This window comes from Ursus arctos, unplaced genomic scaffold (assembly GCF_023065955.2).
Source record: "Ursus arctos isolate Adak ecotype North America unplaced genomic scaffold, UrsArc2.0 scaffold_2, whole genome shotgun sequence".
In the NCBI taxonomy this organism is placed as follows: Eukaryota; Metazoa; Chordata; class Mammalia; order Carnivora; family Ursidae; genus Ursus; species Ursus arctos.
Genome location: NW_026622874.1, coordinates 8,706,059 through 8,732,826, shown reverse-complemented (window position 1 = coordinate 8,732,826; position 26,768 = coordinate 8,706,059). Strand labels below are relative to the sequence as shown.

Sequence of the window (26,768 nt, the reverse complement as noted above, 5' to 3'; positions counted from 1 at the left end):
TTTAAAAGTGACTTTCTTTCCTTCAGTCTCTGCCTTCAGTGTCTAATTTTTTCAGGCAGGTGTCAGATGAAGACGAGGAGGATGTCTTCTTAGTTGAATTATTATCTGTGATTTCTAATTTGTGGGCATTCAATCCCAATTTTTATGTTGACCAGGTTTTCAATAATAAAATCTCCATTTTAGTTATGTCCTCATCGCAAAGAGTGAGGGCCTTATTTTATATTGTCTGGCTTAAAGGAATGAGGTTATTTAACTGGAGCAAGAAGAGATTTAATGTTAATTTCTATGTAGAGCTGTTGCCGTAATCCAGTTTTTCAGAAAGTAATGGTTTTTACACGCCCAAAAGTTTTCTGACTTCGAGAGTTCAGTTAATTTTACTATAAAGTTTAATAAAAAGTACAAAATATGCTGTGTTATTAAGTAAATTAGTAAGATTAATTAAACCAAGTAAAATTCAAGTAGTTTAGTTCCTAAAACCCTGATGGGGCTGACGTGTTGGAAAGCGTACGTTGCCTTAGGAACGTGAGTCCTTAGGACTGACCTATCCAGTGGGTAAGAGTCTAGGCTCTGAGCTAGTTGCTAGGCTTTAATGTCAGTTCTGCAATGTTGGCAGATCTTCGTTTTCTCATTGATGAAATGGGGACAATGATGGTACTTGCTTCTCCGGGGAAGAATGAGGATTAAACAAGGTTTATTTATGTGAGTAACTTGGTCATCCATATATGGTCACACAATACAGGGAATTTGGATTATCTATCTCAGTAGATGAAACAGGAAACAAAATCTAGTTGGTGAGTGACTTTCAGTTCATTGTACCCTTCATTTGTTGTTGTTCTTGGCTTCTGTTTTCTTCTGTTGGGGATCCTACTGAGTAAGGAATTAATAGGAATATGGAAAAGTCGCATCCTTCAACAAGTTTGCAAACTGGATGATCTATCACTGGGTAGTGTGAAAGACTGAAACTTGACTGTAGTTATGCTTTAATAAAAACAGCAATAACCAAAATAACCCGGAACTTACTTTTAAAAAAATGCTACTTGTTCTAGAGCAGTTTTAGTTTCATAACAAGATGGAGAGGGAGGTAGAGAGACCTCGAGTGTGTCCCCCGGCCCCACGCATGCACAGCCTCCCCCACTGCCAACAACCTCCCCAGATGGGACACTTGTTACAGTGGATGGACCCACACTGACACATCCTAATCACTCAGAGGCCATAGTTGTGTCCACTAGGGTTCATTCTTGGTGGTGTGCATTCTGTGGACTTGGACAGATGTATCATGATGTGTATTTTTCATTATAGTATCACAGAGTGTTTTCACTGCCCTCATAAACCTCAGTGCTTCGCCTCTTCATCCTTCCCTTCCCCCTCAACCCCTGGCAACCACGGATTTTTGTATTGTCTCCATAGTTTTTCCTTTTCGAAAATGTCCTATAGTTGGAATCCTATAGCATGTGGCCTTTTCACATTGGCCTCTTTCCCTTAGTAATAAGCATTTGAGATTTCTCCATGTCTGTCCATGGCTTGAAAGGTCATTTCTTTTTAGCTCTGAGTAATGTTCCATTGTCTGTGTGGACCTCCGTTCATTTATCCATTCATCTACTGAAAGACATCATGGCTCCTCCCAGAACATACTTTTAAGGCAGGATAGTAATTCACCTGAAAAATTAGAGGTAGATCAATATGGAAGTAGTGAACTGTGATCTCAAGTGATCCCAGTGTGATCCCAGCAAGCTAACTATGATCTTACTTGTGATCAAAGCTAATATTATGAGGACAGAGTGATGAGAGGGAGCCGAAGTTAGGGGCTCTGTCTGGAAATCTGGGCATGAGCTGAGGGGAGATTTTATATTTGCCTTGTTGTTATTTTTAAAACAAAAAACTAAGCTTATTTGTGAACTGATGGGGTGAGCCAGTAGAGAGGGAAGATTTTGCGAGAAGTGCTGGACAGCGTTCTGTAGCGTGCAAGGGAATGGCATCTAGGGCACAAATGTAAGGTTAGCCTTACGCATGAGAGTAGCTTATCTCTAGGAGAAGCCAGGTGTCAGAGAGCTGCCCTGCGTGCGGATGCTGCTGGGCCCCTGGCAGTGAGGGATGCTGCTGGTTGCTCATGTATCCCCAGGAAACTAGAAACCCAGGTCGTTGGCCCAGCACAAGGATGGGGAGGATTTGTCAGAGGTTTAAAGAGCTGGGACCAGGTATGAAACAGTCGTCAGAAAGGAAATGCTCGCAATGACTGCAGACAAAGGTAGGTTTCCTTCCTAAGACTAACAGCAGACTTACTAGCAGGTGCCAGAAGGCTGTGGGCTAACACCTTCAAAGTGCTAGGGGAAATAATTTAAGAGTAAAAGTGAAAAGAAGACATTTTGGGATCTGCAGAGACTGAGGATGTATACTATCCATAGATTTTTGCCAAAAGAGCTGCAGAACCATATGCTTCAACTAGAAGGAAATTGAACCCAGATGCAAGCGTGAGAGGCAAGAATCAATACGAGCAGAGAAGTGGGTTAGTATTTTGGTATATCTAAAGAAGCGTTAATTGTAAAAGTAAATGTTAAAATGTAACATTATATATTTAAATATACTTGCTAATATTACAGTGGGAAGAATTTGGAGCATATGCTTGACTATGACAAATTGCTTCAGTTACTGCCCTTCCCCTCTGAGACTAGTGAAGACACGGAAAGCCCCTCGAGCTCCTGTCCCTTAAGCTGCCTTGTATTTATTGCCGTTCAGAGATGGTAAGTGTAGTGGGACCTGAACTGCACTGTGTAAAATAGAAGGTGCCACGGTACTTGCCATTACCTTCCAAGTATACTAAACATTAATACTCTAAATCCTGGATTTAGCAGATGCCAAAGTCATTCCCAGGCTCCGGGATGTTTGTGCAGAGAGTGGGAAAGAGCGCCGCTTCTGTGCGTTGGAAGCTGTGTTGGGTGCTCACTCAGCACGAGACAGCAGCGTGAATAAACATCGAGTTTGTGCTTAAATACATTTTTTATTATCCTTGTCTCCTCCACTGTTTTGTGTTCAGATCAGATAAAACCTAGCATGTGTGCTGTGTTCCCCACAGTTCAGATCCCTTTAATGGAAAAGTCTGCCTGTTCCTTCCTTCAGGAAGGGCAAAGCTGATAGGCTTTGGGCAACAGCTGAAAAATATTCTCATGCCCTTTATGTAAAGGGTTAAATATCTTTAGAAATAATTGCAGGCGCTTATGTGGCTCAGTCGGTTAGGTATCCAACTCTTGGTTTCGGCTCAGGTCGTGAACTCAGGGTTGTGAGGTTGAGGCCTGCATCAGGCTCTGTGCTCTGTGTGGAGTCTGCTTGGGATTCTCTCTCCCTCTCCCTCTGTCTCTCCTGCTCCTGCTGTCTCTCTCTCTAAGATAAATAAGTAAATCTTAAAAAAGAAAAAAGAAATCACTTGAGACATGGAAGGTGTTTGATTACCTGCCAGTGTGAGGTTTTTAATCGGTTTCATTTTTCTAAAACTAAAAAGTAATCTCCAAGATTGAAGTTTCTGAATTGTTAGATAGAAAATAGAATTTTGTGGGAGTTTCCTAAACCTCTGCTCATAAGCGATCATCATAAGTTGTTACTAAGCCATTTGTTCTGAATGGTACCAAATATGCTATTTGTATGGTAAAATATTTGTAGACTTTTATCACCTAACACATCACCATTCTTGATGTTCAAAAAGGCTAGAAGTTCATTCCCGAAACCTTTCCTCTTACTATGATAGTTTATATTAAGCTTAGAAAGGATAATTTAGCTAGTTCAGGGACTTTTACCTAATAAAATGACTCCTAGTTACTTGATTATATTATGGAATATTTTACCTTTTTAAAATTATATTTTACTATGTTACTAGAAAAACATAAAATATACTCATGTTGCAAGTGATGTTTGCTGGTTATGCAAATCAGATTATTTCTTTTGAGACTGATTTTGTTGAGTTTTTAGATGAAGATTTTATTGTTAATATATCTAAAATAAAAAAGGAATTAAGTAGCTAGCATAAACCCTTTCAGGGTTAGGTAGGAGCATAAAAATACAAAAATAAGATGTATTATGACATATGAAATGTTCTGTGGGGTTAACATTTTATTTTACAAATAGTTAAATAATTTAAGAAATATTTTTTCCCTTCAATGTTAATACTAAACCAGGCTAGTCTGAGATACATATTACTAATGCTCAGAATGGAAAATATACACCTGCGGTAGAAGAAAAATGTCATGGTAAATATGTTTATACAGCTGTGTGGTAATGTCAGTTATTATGAGTACATTTACAGAATCACGTAACGAGCCTCATTTTCAAACAGCCGTTAACTTTGGCTTAGAAATGCTAATTAAAGAATAACTTCATTTTTCAAATGCAGACTGAATAAGCAATATATAGCATCATTTTAGCTATCCACAAGCTCTGAGTGCATAAATTTGATCATGAGTAGATGTTGCCTAATTTCTGAGGAAATAGAGACTTTTTGTAAGACTGTTTCTTATTTATAACCTATGCTTTCATTGCATACGATGCCCACTCTTAGTACCAGACTGAGTTTCCATTAAACTTTATTGCACTTACATGGGCTCTTCTGTCATGCTTTAATAAAATTATAAAATTGACTTAATTGGGTCTCTGTGAAAGCTTCCTTTATCATTAATAATTCCATTTATTCCATGGGCTTATTAGTTTTGGATAACTTGAATGACTTCATTAAGATTAGCACAGGAATATGAATAAATATTATTTAAAAATTAAGCACAAGTAAAAACAAATTTAAAAATATACTCATAGTACTTTGAGGATTAGAAAAATGTCTATTTGGTTCAAAAGAGTGAGTAAAATGTTACCACTAAATATGTATTGCTGTGGTGTTGTCTGTAAAAATATTCCATCTGAAACATTTAACAGGCAGTGAGTGGTTTCATCTTTTTGTCTAGATCTTGAGCTGTCCTGCGCCATTAAACTCCAGAAATACCAAGATGGAAGGCTTATTTCCTGCCCTCAAGTAGTTTCCTTCTATGTAGAGAGAATACCCAGCATCAGTTTGTAATTTCCAGCAATTACTTTTCTTAAGCCTACAGCGTGAGGTTGCAAATCTATTTAGCATATACATAGTGGAATCTTTATTATACTCGTAACTCTTTTTACAACTCTTTAAAATGGATACTAAGTTATAAGAGGGCCAGGAAAGAGACTACAGTAGATACACTATGCATCCATTTCCACTCCTGGAAAAACCAGTTCAAAATGTTTTGGAGGACTTATTTTTTGCTTGTTTAAACAATTTAATTTCTAGGACGGAGTCTTAGATGGACTCTAAGACGGAGTCATGGGGTATTTGTTGATTTGAGGTTAATTATGGCAGGTTTGGACCTCAGTATTTTTCACAGCACTAAGTATGGTGACTCAAATATTTATTGAATTACAGTGAATAAATAAGGAATGATAAAAGAGTGACCATTTATTGGCAGATAAGGAGAGCCTTCTAGCAGAGTGAGATCTGAGGTGGCCAGAGCTGTGAAAGGGTTTGCTTGGTTGGGCAAGAGAAGAGGTCGGGATAAACAAGGGATCTGATTCACAGAGGGGCGAAGGTAGGGAAGGGAGTTGTTTTAGCTTTCATGTGACAGCCCTGGTTATTATATTGATGTCTGGCCTGAGGCGGATTGGTTGAACTGTGTTGGATGTAGTGAAAGGGGAAAGCTAGAGCCATGGTTCTCAAAGTATGGTTCTCCCAAGTAGCAGCTTCAGCATCCTCTGGGAGCTTGTTAGAAATGCACATCCCTAAATCGGGATCTGCTGGTGAGGGACAGCAGCAGCCGGGTTTTAAATGGGCCTTCCAGGGGGCGCCTGGGTGGCTCAGTCATTAAGCGTCTGCCTTCGGCTCAGGGTGTGATCCTGGAGTTCTGGAATGGAGCCCCACATCAGGCTCTTCTGCTGGGAGCCTGTTTCTTCCTCTCCCACTCCCCCTGCTTGTGTTCCCTCTCTCGCTGGCTGTGTCTCTCTTTGTCAAATAAATAAATGAAATCCTTTAAAAAAATAATAAATGGGCCTTCCAGGGATGCTGGTATAAGCAGGCTCATCAGGGAACAGCCTAGGATCAGGAATTCTATAGAAAAGATGACCACTGGGGTCATTTCTGTCAGAGGACAGGATGGTTTAAAGATCTGATGATTTAGCACAGCTGTCCAGAAATTATTAGTCCTCGAATGTAGTTTTAAAAGAAAGAGCTGTTTGTACTTTGATGGGGTAACCACAGGCTTTCAGCTTTGCAGGTTATCAGTTTACCTAGAAGTAACCAGAGACTTCTTTCTAAAATCCATTGTCAATATATCATGTGATAGTGGGAATGAAACTAGCTCAGACCAGAATGACACACTTTCGTGTTATGTGTTTATTCTCCTGGAAGGGAAAACTATCAATCAGAGCAGCTGTGTGATGCCCAGTCACAGCTGGATATTCTTAAGCATTATTTATTTTGAAATCAATAACTTAATAAATTTAATTTCTCCATACCAAAAATATTTCAATGTAAAATAAAGGGAAGCCTTTTCAAAAATCAATTGACCATTTTCTCCTGGTCAGTGCTGAAGACCTCTGAAAAATTTTTATTCTTTGACCTTTCTTTTCTCTTTCTTTCTTTCTTCCTTTTGTTTGTTTATTTATTTATTGAGAATTCCTGGGATTATTACTCTTCTCTTTGTGGTGTTACTACGCTACACTTTGCAAATGTGTTGTATCCTGATGGCCTCAGGATTGGTTGGGAGGCACTGTTTTTCCTTACAGTATATACTTCCTACAAAAAAGCTTCCTGGGAGGGCTTACTGCTTTTTTTTTTTTTTTTTAAGATTTTATTTATTTATTGTAGAGAGAGAAGGAAAGAGAGGGAGAGAGCACATGAGGTGAGGGGCAGAGGGAAAGAGGCAATCCCAAGCAGACTGCTCACCGAGCACAGAGCCCAACGTGGGGCTCGATCCCAGCACCCCGAGATCATGATCCCAAGATCAGGACCCCAAGATCAAGACCTCAGCCGAAACCAAGACTCAGACATTTAACCAACTGGGCCACCCAGGCAGCCTGGGATGCTTTCTTCTGAGAATGATGTTGGCTAAATGGATTTGAGCCGGTTCATGTTAATTTATGTTTCAGATCCAGGAAACATTTTTCTTATCATGTCACCAATAATACATGATACGTAGAGAACAGAGGAAGTCAGGAAGAGATGGGTCAGTACTGTATTTAGTGTTTTATACCCAGTACTCACTGGTGTTCTTAGAACTGTTTCAAGCTCGTTATGAATTATACAGGAGATTGTCACATTCAGGTGGCTGGCATAGACACGGCTATTTTTAATCAAAGCAAATAAAACGTGTATGTGTATGCCACAATGACTGTTAGTGCTGTGCTGTGATGGTTGAAGATTCCATCGACATTTGGGTGTGTGCACTTACTTTGTGCGGGATATTTATCGAAACCCTATTGTGTGTGAGGCACCGCACTGGGTGACAGGAGAGTCCCCATCAGCACCACTCCAGCTCTGTAGGCCTTGTTTTCATCCTCTACATGCCAATGACAGAACAGAAGAGAAAACTGAAGAGACATGGCCAGCCTGAAAATCAAGACAAACATCTCAAAGGACCCATAAGGTGATCAGAGATAGGAAGTTGTGATCAGACTGGAACTTGGAACTGTGAACCAGCCAGTCTCCTGGCCAGAGTGGAAAGATGCTCAAGAGCTCCTTGGCTACTGCGCAGGGACTGGGGCAATGGAGCCGGGCTCCTTGCTTGGAGGAAGGAGCAGAAGCGAGAACCCTTCCCCCTCCCGATTTCCATCACTGTTGCTACCAGACCCTGAAAGTCGCCAGCTCTGCCAATGTGTTGGGGCCATAGTGTTATTAGAAGTTGTGAACCAAGGGAAGAAAGTAGGATAAAAACATGGTTTGACCAGAAACCAAGGCAGAGTGTCTGCTGGTTCTGTGCTATTCCTGATACCACCACAGAACTGAAGCTCTAAAATGCTAATATCTCCACTTATAGCAAGTATGTGAACAGAGTCAGGCTGGGAGAGGAGCTAAGTGCAGGCGGCCACAAATGCAGTTGTCAGGAGAAAAACAAGGTTGGAAAAAAAACCAAAAATGACCTCCGTTTCAAAAATGATCCTGCAAACCTAATTGCCAAAGCATCTGTTACGGAAGACAGATCAGACACTGGAACATCGAATCCACCATTGGAACTCTCTCACGAAGATTGTAGGGAAGCGTGTCTGGGATGCTCGGTGAGCAAAAGGTCTGTCACCCGACCCCAAGGCTTCCAGAATCCGTGAAAGTCAGGAGGCAGCAGATCAAACGTACTCCAGGGACCAAACGGCAAGAAAAGGCAAATTCACACGTGAATTGAAACACTGTAGTAGAACTACCTTAGACGCAGAGAGAAAATAGTACAACGACCGGGGGAAAGGCTTCCCCTAATAGACTTGTCCGGGGCAGTGAGATTCCAGAAGACAGGGAAGTAATAACCCGGCAGGGCTGAGAAAACAGAACAGCGTGCGTAGAATGTTGCACCCTCCTAAACTATTGTTCAAGGATGAGAACAAAATTAAGAAAATTGAAAATAGAGTGTTTACCATTCACATAACCTCCCAGAGGAAATACCCAAAAACAGAAATCAACAAGAAGAAAAGTTACCCCAGAGGGAACACATGGGTGAAATTCGACAGTAGTACGGGAGGGGAGGAATACGTCAGAGGAGTGGGAGTCAGGCCTGCCTTTGCGAATGTGTGAACGTGATGTGCAAAACAGCAGTAATTCAGTTACTCCAACTACGAGAATGGAAGCCCTTACGATCCCGCAAATATCCAGTACAGACACAGAAACTAGTTGTTAGGCAATCAAAGGAGAGAAGGGTCTCTGTGAGTCCATAGTCTTAAAAAGAGAAAAAGATTTAGCCGTGCCTCGAAGAAACAGGCGGCATTCAGCTTCGCTGCTCTCACAGGAGGCTGAGCACCGAGAGCACAGGGCATGCACGTCATGAGGTTCAGGACTCATGCTGAGGGTAGTTTGGCCCAACGTGAGGATTTATGTAAGAAAGTGGTCGAGGAGGCGCTTTTGAAATTTTTGGAGCCCTTCTCATGGGCATGGGAGTGTCTCTGTATCAAGAGAAACGTGTTCATCTCCTTGTATTATTTTAACTTACGGTTAAAACCTATTTTCTTTCCGGGGCACCTGGGTGGCTCAGTCGTTAAGCATCTGCCTTCGGCTCAGGTCATGATCTCAGGGTCCTGGGATCAAGCCCTGCATCGGGCTCCCTGCTTAGCAGGAAGCCTGCTTCTCCCTCTCCAACTCCCCCTACTTGTGTTCCCTCTCTCTCGCTGTGTCTCTCTCTGTCAAATAAATAAAATCTTAAAAAAAAACCAACCCTATTTTTCCTTTGTCCCTCAGGTGATCCTCAGACTGAACAAAGGCTGCCTAGGGATTAATATAAATCAAGGTTGTCCTAGCAGCAAAGAGTATCTGCTCTAAATGGAATCCTGTTGCTGTTTCTCTTTGAATTGTCTAGAAGATAATGTATCTGCAGCAAAGGGCCTGAGATAGCCTGCATTTACTTTGCTCAAGGGTAACGCTGGGGAGAGCAAGGGCTAAGGAGCTGTCGGAGGAGGAGGGCAGCCGCACCTGATGGCTGTTTGTCTCCTGCAGGGGGAAGACACAGACCCCTGAGGGACTGAGGTGGCCATGCCAGCCGCAGGGAGTAGCAGGGCCAGGTGCCGTGGCAATCCTAGGACCCTGCTGAGTCTTGACTTGGGATCCCCGTGGTCCTCTGTGTTTCACAGGCTCTAACTAACGTGCCTTAACCACGGGCCTGGTGTCTAGGATTATGATGGGTGTTAGGGGTCATAGGATGAGAACTAAGTTGGAATCTTGAGAAGAACCACAGTGCGTGAGAACACTTACATCCCTGTGGTGACTCGAAGGTTTGCCCCGGGACACGGTTTGCTCCAGTCTCCTTCTGCCAGTAAATTTTTGTAGGAGCTAGGATGACCTCTCTGTGTTCGATTATGGCACAAAACACCCAGATTCCCTTCTGCCTTCCAAAATTCAGTGGCATATTTTATCCTCTCCCTTCGGCTCCCCATGTCCCTCCCAGATAGCCCAAGTTCTGCCTTGCTGCCCTTCTTCCCCTGTATTTGGTGAGTACGTCTTAAACTCACCACCTCGACGCTGTGATCATTGTCTGTTTCCCATATGCCTTCACCATTTTGGGGGGTTGACCCCTATATCAACCACGCTGTTCTTTCTCACTTTTTCTCTAGGCTCGTTAGACAGCCCAAGAATGAAAGCCAGTCGCGCAATATTCATAAGCTCTGGTAAACTTTTGTTGAACTTGTTTGGTTATTTGAGGTTTCACTGAAGAATGTGAGCTAGAAAAATAGCCGAGTGATAGAGAAGTGCTTTCATGTCTGAGTATTGCCGTGCGCGGGAACGGGGGGGCAAGGAGGGGGCCCAGCTGCCAGATGCAGCCGAGTGATCTTGGACCGCGAGACATTTGCAGGACTCTCAACCTGCAGGACTATGTGTTTATAGCAGGAATGCTGGAAAAAAAACCAAAAAACAAAAACTAAAAAAACTGAACCATACTTTAAAGTGGTGGAATAAAGTAGAAAGTAGTGATTAGAACTTAGCACGTTAAAAAGATTTATTTCAATGCTGTGTAAAGTGTTGCCCCACCCTGTCTCTTAAAAGTTAACCTCAAACACGGTCAGAAATGAAATATAAAATTAAGACAATCATTTGATAAAATATTAAAAAATTAAGCAAAGAAATTAATGTGTTAAGTTTATTTTTCATGAATAAAATAATTAGCTTTCATATATCAAACTATTAGCTTGTAGGTATCGATTGAGAGTGCAGGTGTTAACCATCAAGACCTACATTATCCAGTCTGAACTTCCAAGTTCAAGGGCTTATTTGAAGAGGAAGTTGATTCACAAAATATTAAAATAACTTGAACTATATTTTTTATTTGCTCAGAAATAAGATTTTACCCTGTAGGCTTTTCCCCCCTCTTTTCCTCTGCTTTTATTATTTAACCTTTCATCTTAAAAATGAAGTCACAAGATACTAGGTTTAAACATTCAGTGAAAGAGCAGATGAAACATGAAATAGCGATCTGTTATTAGCATCTGTCTTTCGGATAACTTTTATAAAATTTGAGGTTCATACACTCCTTGTTCCTGTATAATTGGTCTGCTCCCGATCCAAGTGGGGATAACTTGTCTTATTCCCAAATCCGTACTTGAAAGTAGGAGTACTTGATTTTTTAAGAAATGCTCTGCATAAAGCCTGGGTGAGGCTTGCTGTATACCTGATGCTCTTGGTTTCTCCAACCCAGGTGGGTGTAGACTTACTCTGATGCCTGAGATCCAAAGAAAATCATGAAAATCTTCGGGCTGTTGTAAAACCGCTTGCCCCTCTATTTGAAGTCAGTCTTGATCAAAGACACCAGGATTTAAGTTTTTAAAAGGAACTTTTAAAAAATAAAAACTCTTTTAGGGAGACTGCAAATCCATAGTTGAACTTTTCAGATAGAGCACCAGAATCCCGAAGTGAAAGTGTATTACTATCTATAAACTCAGTTGCCTTTTGAAATATATTACACCAATGGGATATTAGTTTTACACTTTGAAGTTGGGGTCAGAAAATTTTTTTTTCTTGTGACACCGTGAGGTCTGTGCATTATTATTAAGATTCGGGTTTCTTTGGACCAGCTCGAGGGGCTTTGCTGTAGAAACGAGACGAGAGCACCAGCACCTCCTCCTTCAGTACTCTCACCCCTGCTTCCTCCTTACTCCCTTGAGAAGGATACAGAGTTACTTGTCACTGAGAATAAGCTCTGTGAATACTCCCCCCTCCGCAAGAGATAATGCTGAGAGAGCTTGTGAAATTTAGTCTTTGACAGTGTCAGAGGAACTTAGGGTCATAGGAGCAAAGACTGAGCATCTTTTTTTTTTTTTAAGATTTTATTTTTAAGTAATCTGTACACCCAACGTGGGGCTTAAAGTCATGAGCCCTAGATCTAGGGTCCCATGCTCCACCCACTGAGCCCACCAGGCACCCCAAGACTGAGCCTCTTTCGTGCTTCCTGGCTTCCCAGAATCTGAGCTCAGCCACAGTTATCCTGGACTCTGTCTCTGTAGCCATCATTGCAAATATAACCAGAGATGAGGAAAAACAGTCATTCCCCAGAGTTAGGTTTCTTTGATCTAAGTAAAAAGTACATTTTAGCTTTAGGGATCATTTTAGAGATTTGTGACAGTCCCACTTGTTTCTATACAGGGCTTCTTAGCTTGATCCTTGGTGCTGGATTTGACTCCTTGCAAAGCCAGCAAGCTGCAGATGCCTGTTACTAAGGAATTCCACTGGCAGGGGCAGGAATGAACGCTGAGTTGCCTAATATCCCATAGGGATGGCGTGGGGGAGTGCACAGTGTTCCCGGTCTGTGGCTCAGGGCGGTGTTACACTGCTGTGTGAGGAATGTGGCTTGAGGTTATTAAGTAGGGGATGCACTTAGATATCCCTGGATATCTCCAGGAAGGCAAAGACTGTTCCATGACCGGACAAGGCAGACGCCATAACTCAGGAACAAAGCACATAACTCACTGGTTCCATTTCTCCAGTTCCCCCATGTTTGTGTTTGTGTTTTTGTTTTTGTTTTTTTTCTTTCATCTCTCATTGTCCGGTGACAGATCTTTGCAAATCTAAATACTGACTATTACTAATGACATTGCGATGACCAACGCTTTTCTGTTTCTTTTTAAGGCAGAGGTCATGGTGCTGGTAAGCTGTTGTTAGCATAACTCGAAACTCTGATGCAATGACCGGCTTCATAAATAAAGTATGTCCCTTATGAAGTGACCCCGGCCCGTCTCCTTGGTGTCTCTGTGCAGATGCAGTGCTTGAGCCAAGGCTTGTTACATGTCTCCTGGTAATTTCCTTACCGTTAGGTTGTGAGGTTTGTTGCAAGAAATAGAAATGTTTGTATTCACTTTAAGTATTTTCCCACTACATTTTTGTCAAGAGTTTTGTGATCTTTATTATTCGAGAACCTAGAACAGGTTAACAGAGTTGTGGCTTTTTCTTCTCTACAGATGCCGAGGGTTGAGGATGCACCAGGCAGCCCCTGTAGGTTTTAGGGCCCCCTTCTCCTCCCCGCCCCCCCCCCCCCCCGTCACAGCATTCTGGGTCTTTTACGGATGCCAGAATACAGCAGCACATGTCACGGGGCGTACGTGCTGGCCTGGGATGGGCGTCGGGACACCTGCCTTGTCGTGGCCACGCTTCCCAGCCGCTGACCTGGAGCTCTTACCAGTCTGTACCTGCGAGGTCCATCCTGGCTGACAGCCTGGAAGTCTCCCCACCAGGGACGGTCGTGGCCAGCTAGGCTTGCTTCAGCGCATTCACCTTTGGGGTTTGCAGCAAATGTGCCAAAGATGGCTTGTTCTCAAGGAGCCTCATCGTGGACTCATCGTGGACTCATCGGGGAGCACACCGACCACGATGGGTTCTGTTTCCATGCTTTGAGGTGGCGTTTGCTGAGCCCAGTGACATGCTGTATTTAACATGTTAAGAAGCCCTTTTACCTTCCGTGACCTAATCCTAGTTTCTGATGTACCCCATTGATAAACATATTCTTTCAGCCAGGCCTATGATTTGAGTCTAACAACGCTGCCATGCCGTGATATATCAAAAGATTTTAAGGAAGCCAAAGGAAAGTATTCTAGCGTGTGTCTCACAGTCTTGGATTCTGATATGAATTAAAGACCCATCTCCTTCTTTTGTTATTACCTCCTTTCTTGTTAGGGGCATCTCACAGAACTTTTTTCCATATAAACTACTCTCCGAAGCCAGACATGGCACCAGTTTCATAATTTTGGACTATTTGAACTTCTGAATCACTGATGAGTGTGTTTTCCACATAGGAAACTACTCCCACTGCATTTGTGAAAGACTCCTAACGCTGTTTTCTGTCTCAGAGTTTGGGTAGTTTAAGGTTCTTTGCTTGCCAAAAATAATATTACCACACATTACAGAAAGGATAAATAAATAGGACCAGGACTCTCATTTACTTTCTTCTGTACAACTTCCTCTTAGGTCAGAAAATGCAGTGTGTCACCATGTCACTTAATGGGAGCCCTCGGCAGCGATGACAGGTGTCTGTATGCAAGTGACACATCTATTTTCCTACAAAGTCTGACTTTTGGAAAATTAACTTGCCTATATTTTTATTTCACGACATACAGAAAGTAAGTGTAACTTTCTCCATAAATATTAGAAGTCTGGCTTCTAATCAAAAATTTCAGTTTATTAGTCATAATAATCAAATTATTAGTCATAATCCCATTCTTAATCTATGCATACGACGTTCATTTAGATTTATTTAGACTTATTTGGTAGCAGTGCAGCAAAAACCCTTAAAATAATATTCTAATTAGATTAAGAGTTAAGACACAGTGGTCTTCATTCGAGGAGTGTATCTCATACCAGGAGCATCTACTGTGAAAGTGAAGTATCTTCCTTTGAAATCCTATATCGCAAACCAAAAGTATTTTGGAAACTCTCCAGAGCCCATGGGTGCATTATGCTTTGCCTTTAAATCATCGTGCATGACAAGATTATATTCTTAGATGATCTGCAGTCTAGTTATTTTGTTATGGCTGAAATGTTCCAGCTTGTTTTTGATATGAAACTATCAACTCTGGGCCTCCTCTCCTCCTCTGAAACGTAACACATTCCGTATGCTTTCGGTGGGAGGAGGCTTTCCTGCTGCTAAGTGCACTGCTCACGCAAAGACAGAATGCTTACCAGAATTCCTGAAACCCAAACCAAACTAGCCTACCTGAGTTGGTTTTCACATTTCAAATGTTTTTTAACTTTTGGTTAGGTTAAGGAGGGCTCAAATTTTTGTCTATTTTAGTATTGCGTGGTCAGATTTTTTTTCTCCACAGGAAAATAGAAGACTACCTTTTGTCTGAAACTTAACTAATAATCTCGTTGCGTTTTGCTTTAAAATAGGTACCCCAGCTTCTGATCTTCACTGAAATCTAGAGGTGTATAGATTAATAAGTAAATTTCATCCTGATGATCGAAGTGCCTTCTGGATTATTGATGAAGTGTGCATAGTTTCCTAGTGTTGAGTCAAATCAAGCAAAGGATGTAATGAATGAAAACTAAGACCTTACAGATCCCCTCGTTTCCAGGACACTTTATCACTTAGGCCAGTATAAGACCAATTGGCAGTTAAGCAGAAAGTGAAATTATGACTCACTGTGAGAGAAAACTTTTATTTGTGTTCATTGTTTAAGAATATTTATGCTAATGCCAAGGAAACCCTACCTTAGAAACAAAGTAAAAATAAACTTTTAAGACTTCCCAAGAAGAAGCTTGCATATTGGCTGCTGGCATGACCTCCACTGATTTGGATAAAAGTATGAAAAGCCAATCACTGATATTTCTTATGATTCAGCAACAGTTTACTCCAAATTTACAAGCAGACAACAGTGCAACATATCGCAGTCATACTTAAAATATATTGAATCTTGGCTGTTTCTTTCACTGTAGAAGTGGTCCTTGGGGCCCATAGAAATCAGCAAGAAAAAAAGATTTTGTATACTGAGTTTTATTTTGCATTTCAAAACCACATTTATTCTGTTTAACGAAGTAGTAGTAATGTAATTGTGCGATGGTAACAAATTATAAAACATCATTTGTTCAATAAATATTTGTTGGGTACTTGCCATGTACTAGATCTTCTGGAGTAGTGTACAAATGATGGTGACAGAGTTTGTGGGGTTAAGTATAGATGAAGGGGGTGAAAGAGATATAAAAATGACCAAGGTAGGGGCGCATGGGCGGCTCAGTCGGTGAAGTGTCTGACTCTTGGTTTCGGCTCAGGTCACGATCTCAGGGTTGTGAGATTGAGCCCCATGTCGGGCTCTGGGCTCAGTGTGGAATCTGTCCCTCTCCCTCTGCCGTAAGAGAGATGCCGGGATCATAGAACTTGGAGAAGGAGGAGAGGGTTCCTGGCCGGGTCATCTGGGAAGCCTTCTTGCAAGCACGTTACCCGTCATGTGTTGTGAAGAGTGGATGGGATGTGGCCCCAGGAAGGGCAAGCAGAGGCCGCTGCGGGTGAAGAAAAAAAGGCAAAAGCACTGAAATGCCATGTGTGGGCGCATGTGTTTGGAGCACATTCTGTTTGGCAAGAGCACTGCGTAGGAAGGGCCATAGTGGAGGGTCTTGCGTGCTGGCTGGGGACTTTAAACTTGACCTCGTGTGCCTGGAGCAGCCACTGGTGTTTCCTGGACTGGGAGCAGCATGGCCAGATCTGCCTGTTCCGATGGAGAATCTGGAAGCTCCGGGTTGCCTGAATGAGGGAGAGCACGGCTCAGGCCGCAGCGGTGGTTTGAGGGCAGACCGGGCAGCCTGGGAAGGAGAGGAGGGGCGTGCACAGCAGTGGCTCGGTCTCGAGGACAGATGAGCACGGGCAGACGGCCGTGTGAGGGTCAGGATGCCACACAGGGCAGGCGTTCAATAAATACATATTTAAGTTAAAGTTCAGCACTCAAGTGACTGAGAGGATAAATAAACACAGGAAAATCAAGAGGCTGTCTGAGGATGTTGAGTTAATTATACAGTAGTCCCCCCCTTTCTTGGGTTTCGCTTTCCGCATATTCAGTTCCCCGCGGTCAGCTGTGGTCTGGAGGCAGATGACCCTCCTGCTGACGTGTGACCAGAGGGTCAGGGGCGGCCTGGCGCTGTGTCACACGCCCACGTCCTTCACCCCATGCCATCTGCCCACGTGGCATCCCATCCTCACTCCCCGTCACAGGAAGAAGGTGGTTAGAGGGAGAGGCCATGTCCATGCGTGTCTTGTGATGGCTCCATCCTGAGTGTGTGTGTGTAGGGATGGTTACGTAGGGTCCTATACTGTCTGTGGTTTCTGGCGCCCATGGGGGTCTTACACGTGTCCCCATGGAGGGGGGGGGTGACTGTATTTTAGATTAGTGAGTTTGAGCTGCTGGCAGGACACATATATTGAAATGTCCTGAGGCAGCAAGAGCTGCAGAAATGGAACTTAGAAATGAAGTTCAGGGGCATCTGGGGGCCTCCGTCGGGGAGGTCATGATCTGGGGGGCTCAGGCGGGTGAGCGTCTGCCTTCTGCTCAGGTCATGATCTCAGGGTCCTGGGATCAAGCCCCACATCGGGCTCCCTGCTCATCGGGGAGTCTGCTTCTCCCTCTCCCTCTGCTGCTCCCCCTGCTTGTGCTCTCTTTCTGTCAAATAAGTAAAATAGAAAGAGGAAAGAAAGAAAGAAAGAAAGAAAGAAAGAAAGAAAGAAAGAAAGAAAGAAAGAAAGAGAAAGAAAGAAAGAAAGAAAGAAAGAAAGGAAAGAAGAAGTTGAACATGGATGCAGAGGACATTAGAACGGCAGAGACTGAACAAGAAGAGAATCTTGCCAGGGACATTAGGAGGTGAAGAAATTTAAAGGAAGTGAGTATTGAGAAAGGACCATCAACTTTCATTTCTGAAGGAATCGTTTGGTCAGATGGTGGGTAGGTCTGAGAGGGGGTGAGAGAGGCTGTCTGGGAAGGAGAGGAATGCCAGATCAGCAGCCTGAGTGCCAGCAGGCCACAACAGGGTCACTTGTCTCAGTTGGGGGGGTACAGGTGGACCTGGGAGGGAAGGGGGACTGACACACGCTGCTGGGCCGGGCCGGGTGTACACTCTGCCTGCTCTGTGCACGTACGTGTGGCTGCGGGGCACCTGCTGAAATTCCAGTTTCGTGGAATTTTAATTTAAATGTAAATTGTCACATGTGGCTTGTAGCTCCCTTATTGGGTGGCAGAGATACAGTGTGTAAGTAATTTAAGAAAGTGAACCAGACACTGTGAGAGATGAGGAGGAGTTCCCAAAAAAGTTCAAGGGAGAGATGATAACATTTGAAGGAACCCGTGGCCAAATAGTTCCATTATTTTCCATGAAAGAGGTAACACTGTGTGCGAAGAGAGTGAAGTAGGGAGCACGGGAAAGGTTTCCAGCAGCCCCTGCGGGATCTCAGAGAAGGCGGGTGGGTGGGTAAATGTCAGCAGCAAGGACAGAACAGGCCACTGGAGGTGAGAGTGTGCGTCGGGTCAGGTGTCTGCTTCCCTGTCTGGGGGCTTTTCAGTAGGGTTACCAAACTTGGGAGAAAACCAGCGGAGCAGGAGATGAAGTGGAAGGGGGGCCACAGAAAGGCCGGCACGGGGAGGGTAGTGAACTGAGTGAGTGCCGACCACAGACTGCAGGTAGAGGTGTGACGGGGTGAGGGCCGAGGGCTGGACGGCATTGCCAAGATGACGAGCAGACCGTTGGATGTCAGACTGAAAGGTAAGCAAGGTCATAAGACATCTGTTTGTAAGAGTTGTCAATTTTGGTGGCAGGCTCATCAACAAGAAATGGGATTTTAAAAGAAGCTGTTAACATTAAGAAATCTAAGTGTCCGGTGAGAGGAATAAGCGAGGCCCATGTTTTGCTTTTGCTCCAGTTTGCTTGCAGTCTGGTCTTGCTCCATTCTCACCATGTCTGTGTCGAATGTAGATTTGAAGAGTAAACCTGGGACTTATTTTATCCGTCTGCAGTAATGCCCAAATTCATAAAAACTGAACTCAGAGCCAGGAAGGATCTGCGAGACTATCTCGTGCAATGTGTGGGGTCTGTAGATGTGGGGGCGGGGGGTGATAGTTGAAGGTCACAGAGCTGATGGGGGGCACTGACCCCCAGTAGCAGCGGTGACGGGGCAGCCGCATGCTCTGGGCTGAATCCTCAGTGTGTCCCCAACAATATGCAGAAACATGAAAGTACGATGTGGAGTATTACCTTCAGAACGTCTCTATGATCCCCTTCTCTGGATGGGTCCTTTCAGATGACTGTGCTGACCTGGTGCTTCACCGTGTCGTGCCTGCTGTGTGGCACACACGGACGTTAACGGATGGCAGAGTTAATAAATGCAACAAAAACTGGAGCGACGTTTTGGACTTAGTTCCAGTGTGAAAGAGTTTGTTAAAGCAGACCCGTCTTCCCTTTTCGGCGTGCCCCGTTCTAGGCTTTCCCGGCCAGCTCCTGCCTCTGTCCTGTCTCACACCCTCCGTCTGTCTAGTACTGGAGGAAGACAGATATCCCGATAATGTGACCTCAGAAAAAAAGGATGTTGTTTTCAGAGAACATGAGAACTTTGTAAAGTTACTAGCACTTCGCTTTTTACTCTAAGTTGTATATTGAGAAACATACTGAAACTAATCAAAATAATCCTAATTGTTATTTATAAAATAGTAATGTCCACATGACAATACCCGAGGGGTACTTTATATTGTCTGTTTTCACATGGACCCAACATTTTTAAGTAAAGTAATTAAATATACCAATCAGTGCTTTGGTTAAAAACATAAATAAGAATTGGCAAGTTTATGAGTTGGACCAGTTCAGGTGTTCGGTTTCTGTGGCACCGTAACTAATTTAAAGGTTTCTTGAGGTAACTAATGGATCAGCAACTCTAGAACCTTTGTTTGCACTTCTTGCAACAACAAGCACAATGCAGCGAGATTGGCTGCTTTAATAAACTGAACCAAAGTCCAGTTCAAACCATCAAAGAATGGTAAGATACCTTCGTGTTCATTGTAGTTCTTTTTTGGAGAGTTTTTTGGTCTTACAGCATTTGGCATCTGTATGATGTGGGATCCACATACCCTATGATTTCAGAGACCGAATGTTTTAATGTATTTACTTGAGTAAATACTTCTCTTCTGTCTTTCTGTCTTTTTCTTCCCAGGACTGGCTCTTCTGTATGTAAATTTAGAGGATACAGGGAAAAAGTTACCTTCCTACCCTTGAGGGACTCATACGTTCCCTTTATTTTTTTCGATGTTTACAAATATTTTAATTTTAATTGAAGTATAATTGACACACAGTATTATATTAGTTTTGGGTGTAGAACATAGGGACTAGTGTCTTTAATATGCTGGTTCTCAGAATGTGGTCTCAGATCATTAGGGTCTGCATTGCCTGGGGACTCAGGCCCCAGAGGCTCAGGATTGGAGCCCTGGGGGAATGGGACGCAGCAGTCTGCCTTCTTCCAGCCTTCCTGGACATTCTGACGCTTGGTAAAGTTGGAGGGCTTCTGGTCTAATGGCTGAAACTTTGTACTTACTTTTTTTATTGAGATAAAATCCATATTCCAGAAATTCACAAGGTCATGCGCCATCACCACTGTTGAATTCCAGAACATTTTTATCACCCAAAAAAACTGCATCCCTGGTAGCAGTTAACTCCCTATGTCCGAATCCACCCCCAGCCCCTGGCCACCACTCGTCTGCTTTCTGTCTCTATGGATTTGATTTTTCTAGACGTTTCCTATAAATGCAAGCATGCGGTGTATGACCTTTCGTGTCTGGGCTTTCACTCAGTTAGCGTCCTGTTTCCCCGGTTCATCAGTGTTGCCCCGTGTGTCGTTCATCTTTGTGGGTGGATAACGTTCCATTGTGTGCGTGCAGTCTTTTGTTTGTCCATGCGTCACTGATGGACACTGAGTTACTTCCTTGCTGTTACGATTACAGTGCTGCAGTGAACACCCATGTGCAAGTGCTTGTACGAACCAGTGTTTTCAGTCCTCTTGTTGTTCGCGGAAGTTCTATTCCTCCCGGTCGCTGCCAACACCAAATCAGGGAAATGCAGGATTAGGTGCCTTTGAGCCTTGCTTCCATTTTGGACAACCAGTCAGTACATGACCTTGTTTTGTGTGTTCCTGTCGAGAGACACGTTATCTAACGTGTATTGTTGGTTCGTGGACATTGTGCTCACGGGCGGCAGCACTGTAACTCGTGCTTGACGGAAGTGTACCTAACACGCACATCACACCTTCTTGAGCTTACCAACAGTGGGCACCACTGCTCACTGCTCTTTTAAACAGTGACCTTTCCAATGAAAAGCACAGAAATGTGAAAAAAACATGGCACTAAATAGAGAAAAGAACACTTGTTTACCACACATGAGCTAAAATAAGAACGTGACCGTGTTCAGTGTCCCCTTGGGAGCATGCGTGTTGAAGGACTCAAATTTTTCACTACGCTGCGCACGCATGTTGGAAGTAATGTGAAGCCTCTGCCAGGATGATTTGGGCTTATGAGTAGACTGGAGCCAGTAGGCGAATTTGCAAATACGGAATCCATGAACACTGAGGATCCACTGTGCTAGGCGTGGCACTGCTGTCCCACCCTGACTGTGCCTGTGTCATTTGTTTAGGGAACCCCAGACCTGTTTCCTTCCCTCCCTCCACCTCCCTCCTTCCTCCCTTCTTTCCCATTATAGCCATCTTAGTGGATGTCCAGTGGTATAGGCGTGCTTTTATTTTGCATTTCCTTAATATTAGTGATGTTGAGCAACTTCTCATGTGCATATGAGCCATTTATACATTTTCTTTGGGAAAAATGTCTATTCCAAAACTTTGACTAATCGACTGTATTACTTGTCTCTTTATTGTTGAGTTGTGTTTTCTATATTGTGGATACTAGCCTCTTAGGTACATGATTTGCAGATATTCCCTCCTCTTCTGTGAGTTGTCTTTACTTTCTTGATAATGTTTTCGATGTATGAAAGTTTCTTTAACGAAGTCCTATTTTTTCTTTGATTACTTGTGCTTTTGGTGTTAACTTCTTTAATTTTGAAAGTATTGTCTTTATATAATCAGTACAACCTGTTAAAAGAGTTGTTTACACATTTTTTTATTAGATTGTGAAGAGTTGGATTTCACGGTTTCAGTAAATGATTGCTTATTTGCCAATGGCTGGAAAGTATTTGCAGATATCAGATATTTACAAGATTTTTAACATTGTGGAATTTAAAATAATGACATCATCAGGGCCACAAGTCTATAAAAAGTAGTGTCAAAGTCATTTAACACACTGCTATTTTGCTTAGGAAAATTGAAGGGAAACACATATCACTGCTTTAAATAATACTTTCCTCTTTAATAAAGAAGACTCTGCCTCTTAAAAACTCTGAACTTTCTGCCCCAAAAGTAGAATCTCAAGAGCCATTCGTGAAAAAACATAAGAATCCGGAACTTGGAAATAAACAAGGTTGGTGTTTATTTGTGTTAGTTTAAATGTAGTAGCCCTATGTGTCAGAAAACTGAACCTGTAACACTGAAGTTAGCCTAAGCAAGCAAATAATATCAGCTAACATGGCTTTAATCTACTAAGTAACTTTAAATCCAAAAGATCAAAGGAAGTTATAAGTAAAAACAGTCCTTGTTGCAATTTCCCTGGTCGAAGCAGGAAAAGGCTAGAAATTACATGTCACCTTCATATCCTGGCTCGCTGACCTTGTGCTCAGATCCAGCCCCTGTGTGCCAGCTGTTCCCATTGCGGAGACCCTGCCCCTGGGGGGAGGGGGAGGTGGGAGAAGGCGCTCCTGTCCTATAGGAGCGCAGACGCTGAGAGTCCCTGCCCCTCACAGGCGGAATTCAAAGCTCTCTGCATGTGCTCGCACTCTGTCCGCCCTGCTGCTCCTGCAGCTCTCGCTGCCGCTGTCCCTCGCAGAGCGCAGAGCAGATCGAGCCGGCACCGTTCTTCTTTGCATGTGAAGGTAATACATTTACTCATGCTTCCGATGTGTGAACTTGTTGTTTTGAGAATTTATTTGAAAATGGAACTTTGTTCTCTGCTTCTAGGATCGAATTTTAATTTCATCTCAGGTTTTTTTCTTGGTGTGAACTCTGAATGGCATCTTAATGCATTAAAATCTTATGCAGTTCGTTTGAATTTTGATCTGACACAGTAAGGTAAGGTCAGCCGTTTCTGGGGTTTAATAATGTGCTTTCTTTAGCAAGTCGGGAGGAAACCTCAGATTTAAAGTCGTTTATGTCGTTTCATGCTCTGAGAGTCTTTTTTAGCCTCTCTCTAAAGGAGAGGATTTTGAAAATCCGTGCTTCTCTCATTACTAGCTGGTAGAAAACTAGGTGTCGAACCCTAGGAATTACTTTACTCACTTGTGTGAATTAAATATCGTAAAAAGATGGTAAAGTATTAGCATCTTCCAACCTTAATGGAGGGAAGTCTGGTGAAGATCTCTGCCTCGGAACTAAGGGTCCACCGCGCGCTGTCGTGGCCCTGCTCATCTTAACGCTGTGTGCAACCTCAGGCCGTGTGACTTGATGACACGTTTCAGGCATTGTAATTGGATTTACCACTCCAAGTGGAAGTCAGAATACGTGGGCCACATGTACGTGTTTTCTTTTTTATTGAATACATTTGACATTTATCATCGTGTAAATGGAAAGTGTAGGTGTGTTAATTTGGTACATTTATATGCTGTAACGGTGAATACTGTTGCAGTGATATTTAGCACCACTATCCTGTTACATAGTTACCCCTTCTGTCCAGTGTTGGGGTTAGTGAAGTTTTAGTGTCTTGAGCAGGTTCGATGATGGTAGTTCAGCGTTGCTGTGTGGATTCATTGCCCTGCGGTGAGTTCTCTGGCTTGTTTCCTGCCCGTTGCAAGTCTGTACCTTACACAACTTCCATCTTATCCCTGCCGTGCTCACTTCTGCTTAAAATAGAATGGATAAATTCTATGCCACTGGCAGGAAAATTTGGACTGGTTTAACTTGTGAAAAATTTGTATGTCTGAGAGTAAAATGTAAATTTTAAAGAAATTAAGCAGATAAAAACTTTGTCAAAACTGAGGTATTTCATGCAAATCATTGACCATAAATGAGTTTCTTCGGTGATAATGCAAGAAATTGAGAGCACACTTCACGATTTGGTAAAATTTTCTCCAACAGGTATTCTCGTTGAAAGAAAAAGAATGAATATGTCCCTTTTACCCACATGAAGGTTATTTTCAGTCATAGTATTTATAATTAAGAAAACTCTCGTTCCCTTTGAAGCCTCAGGAGTCACTAAACTATGTAAATAAAGTCCAAACTAATGAGTGTTTCATTGTGGACAGTGAATTAACTGCTTCCCATGGTTTTAATGTCTGCTCACACATTTCTGCTTCTTAAAATGCTAAAATAATCTTTTTGCATTATGTTATTTGTTTTTACACTTTACATCTCTAGGCTAAATGCTTTCATTGCCAGTCTCGAACATTGGAGTATTTTATTAGATTACACTTGATTTGTAACTTCTTGTGTTAACGTACATAGATAAGGCAGAGTGTTTTCATATATCTTCCACGCTTCATCTAGCTTCCATCTTAGATGTGAATTATAGGATTGTGAGCATGAACTGTTTGCGCTGATCATGAAAAATGTTGAAGTGTCTGAAATGGTTAACCTACAAACCAACTTAGAAAACAACATGTAAACCTCACCGCATCTAGAAAATGTGTATCATAGCACCGATTCATTCCGTATTTTAACCTGAGCCCATTGTCTGTAGTTTATACTGAACCAGTCAGCCCTTGTTGGCATCCGCTGGGGAGCCCAGTCCTGTGCCTTTTGCTGGCCTGGTGGGAGCAGTGCGCCCGCCACGCCCGTAACCCAGAGCGCGGCCGGCAGCCTTGGCACACCGGCTCTGTGAACGCTGCCTGTTCTTTAAAACAGCGAGTCCCGATCACACCCTAACACAGGAAGTACATGTGGGTGTTTCGGACTGGACAGATGAGGTGCTTAGCCTGTCAGCCTTTTTGGGGGGAGAAACATAAAACAAAGTAACTCAGGTAAAATTTAGCGAAGCAGGACTGGGAAGAGGGTGGCCTTTTTTGGCCTCATCTGGATTTCTGCACTTGAGCGATTTGAGTCCCAGGAACCAGGCTTGTACTGTGCAGGTGCACGTACGCAGATTCGGAGAGAAACATTCACAGTGAACACAGTAGCTGTTAGTAAATGCTTGCTGAAGAAGGACCTTCACCTATGTCAGTGAAAAATGTGATTTGATTTCCTTTGTGGGCAAACGAGGATCCCGCATGGCGGGTCACTGTGACTTCAGTTCGTCTGCTGCTTGCGGGAGAGCAAGTAGAGCTCGCTAGCCTGTGTCAGTAAAGACAAACAGCTTTGTGAAGGTCACACCCAGGTTCTCATGAAGAGGGAGCTTACTGATCCAGTGCAAGGAAGAAGAAAAGTCTATGAATTTTTTTTTAAAGATTTTATTCATTTATTTGACAGAGAGACACACAGCCAGCGAGAGCAGGAACACAAGCAGGGGGAGTGGGAGAGGAAGAAGCAGGCTCCTAGGGGAGAAGCCCGATGCCGGGCTCGAGCCCAGGACTCTGGGATCACGCCCTGAGCCGAAGGCAGCCGCTTAATGACTGAGCCACCCAGGCGCCCCCAAAAGTCTATGAATTTGATGTTTTCCTAAGCTTCAGGTAAATCACAGAGTTCTTTAAGTAAAAGGGTGTGTTTAACCACGTTTCATACAAGGACCCGGAGGGGTTGCTTGGTAGAGTGAAGGATGCCCTTGAGACGGTTTGCTGGACTCTGAGGAAAGAGCCCATTTGGGGTGATGGTCTAGGAGATCGGATTTGCTGCTCCGACTTCACAGAACAGCAGGGTGTGGAGCCTGCTATCAGACACGAAGCATTTGTGGGGAAAGCTTTGATAATTCCAAGAGTGGTGTTAAAAAACAGCAGTTACCATCTAAACCAAACAACCCAAGTCCTTTATGGTGATTGATCTCAGTTTCTGCGTTGTGGAAGACATTTGAAAAATTCTCTCACATTCTTTTGCCTCACAATATGTGGGAGTAGAATTTTCTTGATTTGATTTATCTCAGTGACGTGTTTTTCCTTTGAGCTAGCTGCTCAGTTTTGCGTTTCTGAGATGTGTGAAGTATTAACATTCCTGGTGTCTTCAAGCTTCCTTGTGATCTGTTCAGCACATCAGTTAAGCTCGGTAACATGATCCTGTTTCTGCCAGGAAGAGCTACAGTGGCCCAGAGAAATCGCCAGGTTGCAAGGTTGCCTGTTTTGTGATTTTACTTGAGACAGTAATTTCAGATGAAATCTTATGGCCTAGACATAGACCTATCATCGGGGGGGGGGGGGGGGTTGCTACTTATGGCCAGAGCGTCCTGTCATTCTTATTTGTCAGGATGTGAGGCAAGATGCAGGCCTGGTGTCTGAAGGCTGTCTGATCCAAGAACTGGAACGTTTAAGATGCTTAAAATGCAGTCACATATTTTTTTTCCTTTTCTTCTTTCTTTTGTTTTCTTGTGTTTTCTTTTCTTTTTTTTTTGGTGGTGGGGATACAAAACTTCAGGGAACATGCTCTTTTAATACGAGGGCTTGGGACTTCATTTTGAAGATTGACAGGGAGTTGGGGATATGATTTTTCTTGAGGGTTAAATAAACTCATTAGTCAAATGGGCTGTATCCTAAACTTCCGTGGGTCTGAGGCCACGCGATGCCGTGTTTCACCTTTTTACAACGTTGATGCATGTGAATTCTGCCCTGTTGTCTCTTAGACTGTGTGACGAAGGCTCTCTCCTTCCTGTGCCCTCATCCCCACCCTTAGAACTTCAGAAGTACTCTTCACTGTTACAGAAAGAGAAGTAGAGATCATCTAAATGCTTTAAAGCGCATGTCACGTGGCGTACCAGTTCCAAATGTGTTTGCATTTTAAGCAATATTTTCTGCCTGTGAATATTTTGAGTGACCATTGGTTGCTCTTACAACCTGATCAGCATTAATTAATAAGAAGTATAAATCAGTGATTCTCAGCCCTAGCCACACATTGGAATCATCT

At 43.0% G+C, this 26,768-nt stretch overlaps 1 protein-coding gene across 11 annotated transcripts in view; it reads left to right on the top strand.

Annotated features, from left to right (window-relative positions):
* DISP1 (dispatched RND transporter family member 1) overlaps nucleotides 1-26,768 on the top strand; it is a 174,313-nt gene that overhangs the window by 94,477 nt on the left and 53,068 nt on the right. For 2 of the 11 annotated variants that reach the window (XM_057315337.1, XM_057315338.1), the window contains one exon: nucleotides 25,191-25,390. The exons of 6 other annotated variants lie outside the window; for them this stretch is intronic. The gene's annotated coding sequence lies outside the window, so the exon portion shown is untranslated. Of the gene's footprint in view, nucleotides 1-21,858; nucleotides 22,667-25,190; nucleotides 25,391-26,768 lie in introns of those variants that run through there. 3 more of the 11 variants (XM_044387956.3, XM_048225209.2, XM_057315336.1) reach the window with 2 other exon arrangements.